Source organism: Crocodylus porosus, unplaced genomic scaffold, assembly GCF_001723895.1.
Source record: "Crocodylus porosus isolate Cpor-Errol unplaced genomic scaffold, CroPor_comp1, whole genome shotgun sequence".
Taxonomy (NCBI): domain Eukaryota; kingdom Metazoa; phylum Chordata; order Crocodylia; family Crocodylidae; genus Crocodylus; species Crocodylus porosus.
In genome coordinates, this window is record NW_017728916.1 from 13,602,130 (window position 1) to 13,605,115 (window position 2,986).

The 2,986-nt window shown below is 41.8% G+C and overlaps 1 protein-coding gene and 1 long non-coding RNA gene across 3 annotated transcripts in view; one reads left to right on the top strand and one right to left on the bottom strand.

The window, feature by feature from the left end:
• Positions 1 to 2,986, bottom strand: part of DIAPH2 (diaphanous related formin 2) — a 686,654-nt gene that overhangs the window by 116,133 nt on the left and 567,535 nt on the right. The window lies entirely within an intron of this gene.
• The window catches only part of LOC109311037, an 18,219-nt gene continuing 15,642 nt past the window's right edge, over positions 410 to 2,986 (top strand). Inside the window, exon 1 of the long non-coding RNA XR_002101378.1 lies at positions 410 to 532. This is a non-coding gene — a long non-coding RNA (uncharacterized LOC109311037). The remainder of the gene's footprint in view (positions 533 to 2,986) is intronic.

Sequence of the window (2,986 nt, forward strand, 5' to 3'; positions counted from 1 at the left end):
AATTGGATGCTTATCTTGCTGGGATCCTATGACCCCAGCTGACTTCCTGCCCTTTGGGCAGGGGGCTGGACTCGATGATCTCCCGAGGTCCTTTCCAGCCCTAATGTCTATGAAATCTATGAAGTAAAAAGAATCTGAGTGGTTGTACGTTATCAGTACCATTCTGAAGCTATAAATTGGCTGGAATATCTGGAAATCATTCTGAAGGAAGATACAGGTCTGTGAAAAGGATTAGTTGGCTGTTGACCTGAATCAGTAGGTCCGTGGATCTTAAGGAGGCCAAGAACAAAACTCCAAGATCCTTCCCACTGATCGGGGACACCTGACTTCGCTGAACTTTGTGAAAAGAGAAACTTGTTGTACATCAGGCATCAGAGGGAACTGCCGATAAGTTGCCAACGTGAATTGTTCTTGTCTGTCATTGTTTGTCTTGTTACTACGCGTGTTTTTGTTAAGTCAATAAACTTTTCTTACTTTTCTACCCTCGACCTTACTCTCAATCCTGAACCCTCCACAGGCAGCTGGATCAACAGTAAAGGAACATATAGTGGTCCCCATTATAATCTTTACCTGTACCATTCCAGATGGATAACACTACCACTTTCCTTGTGGAATTCCCCAAGTATAAGGAATAGTGTAACATTGTCCGCGTGCCAAGGGAAAACTGTAAAATGTTAAGGTCAGATTCTAACCAAATGTACACTAGGGAATGTGGGATAGAATCCTATATAAAACTTCCTGAAGCAGGGGAAAAAAAGCCACTTAGAGGACAATCCTGTATTTATTGTATGACAAGGTTTTCTCCCTCATTCAGCAAGGGAGGCAGGTTGGAGGGGGATGAGAAAAGAAACCTCTCTTTTTACTTTCTCATACCAGGAAACTGCATTAGTAATGGAAACTAACTATAAAATTTATGAAATGCAGACAAAACTGACCATGACTGTAAAGCACATGGCCCATACTGGGCAAACATACTGATGGGAACTTACCACTTGTTTGGGGTTTTTTTTGTTTTAAGGAAGATTTTTTGTGTTCTGAGCCAAATCAATTCCATACCCCTGAGCCATGGATGGAAACCTTCTATTTATTTATTTATTTTAAGGAAAATTTTTCATGTTCCAAGATCAATCAATTCCAAATCAGTGAGTTATTCAAGAACCATATGTGGCTCTACTACTGGCAAACATCTTCCACTCCAACCTGGGGCTCCAGATGTTTCCAAAATCATTTGGTGGACATCCTATCTGCAGATCAAAGCCCAGAGACTTGAGGTTTAGATGCCCCTGGGTTTCGCTTGCCTTCAGCCATATGGCCGCAGGAGCAAGGTAGGAAGGAGTCTCCCATTTCCATAAAGTGGATGTAAAGCCAAGATTTTCCCACTGGAAGAGAAAGTGGGAATTTAACCTTACATTACCTCCACAGGTGCTGCCCCATGCCAAAAAAGCAGTTATCCCCAGTGACTAGGAAAAGTGCCTTAATGGGAACCTACCACAGGGATGGGTTATTTCAGCCCATCTGAAAAAGATATATGATAGTACCCATTGTGCTTAGTTACCCTCAGTGCCAACTCTTTTTCAAGTCATAGTAAGCCACTCCACTGAATATGTTTTGACTTCCTCTTCACTCCCACAGCTGAGCTGTGCCTTTCTTTCCCGTTTCTTCACCAGCCTTAAATGTCTGGCAAACATCAATAAACAGGCCGCAAACATTTCACCCAAAATCACTCGGTCAGCTCCTTACTCAGCCTGTTGCATGATTAGTGTAGCCCTTGTGTTAGCACACCAATTGTCCATCAGATGGCGCTAAGTGATCACTAAAGCAAAATCAACCCAGAGTAAACATGGAATACGCCTCATACTACTCAACTTAAATAAAATCTAACTTTATTAATACATTAAATGTTATCTTACTCGTTTCTATACAGAGAGAGAGATGGCCAGTAAGCAATCATGAAAATAGAGGGTGGGTAGTCTTTTTGGCTGGCACAATCCAGACAGATGTTGTTTGCTGGATAAATGACGACACACACTCAACATTTTTGTTGCCCCCTTCTATGCTTTTTCTTTAACTTCACTCCTCCAATGACTCTGTTTCTGGGCACCACTGATTGGTTTCCCTGCGGTCATCATACTGTTCATATTCTATCTGATCAGCGTATTCCTTTGTTCCAACAAACCCATCACACACGGGCATCTTAGTTTGGTCTTTTACTGGTGCCTTAATTTGGGCATGCCCTGGCCTAAACACTGTGAATGTCTCATTGGTCCCCTCTTATCACCTTTCATTAACATATGCAATCATTTCATTTCTCTCATTTATTTGATTAGTGTCAAGTTCAGTTAATTTGAGCTGGTAACTGGGATGACACTACGTTGATAATGTAAGAACATAAGCTGCCTTTTCACATCAATAAGAAAGAAAATAAAACAATGTAAGAGTGAACTCAAAGCTATAGCTGACCATGTGAATACCAAAAGCAGAAAGGGGAAAAAAAAGTTCTAACAATACTGTAATTCACCATTCAACCAGGTGCAACTAGCAATACATGTGACAAGCTACCCTAATACTGCCATTCATGAGGTGGAGCCAGATCAGGCTGCCCTTTGCCTCATCTGCATATACATTTTGGGAGGATCATGAGTGGGGAGCTAATTAGCACATGGAGCCTTTGTCGGGGGGGTATCTGAAGTATATACACATGCTAAGAAGGGTTGAGCAGTTGAGTCATCATAGTTTGAAATGCTGTTGACTCTACTAGGGCCTGGCCTAATCATGAGCATTTGACTTTGGTCTAATATTAATGCATAGTTTGTACTATATATAAATAACTGCAAACATGCTGCTTAAAAGTTCTTATGGCATACCTGTGCTAAAGAAGGAGTTTCAAGAAATGTAAAAGGCAGCTCAGGGCTTTTTACCCCCTCGTCCAAATCACTGATGAAGATGTTGAACAGTGCGGGCCCGAGGACCGAGCCCTGAGGAACCC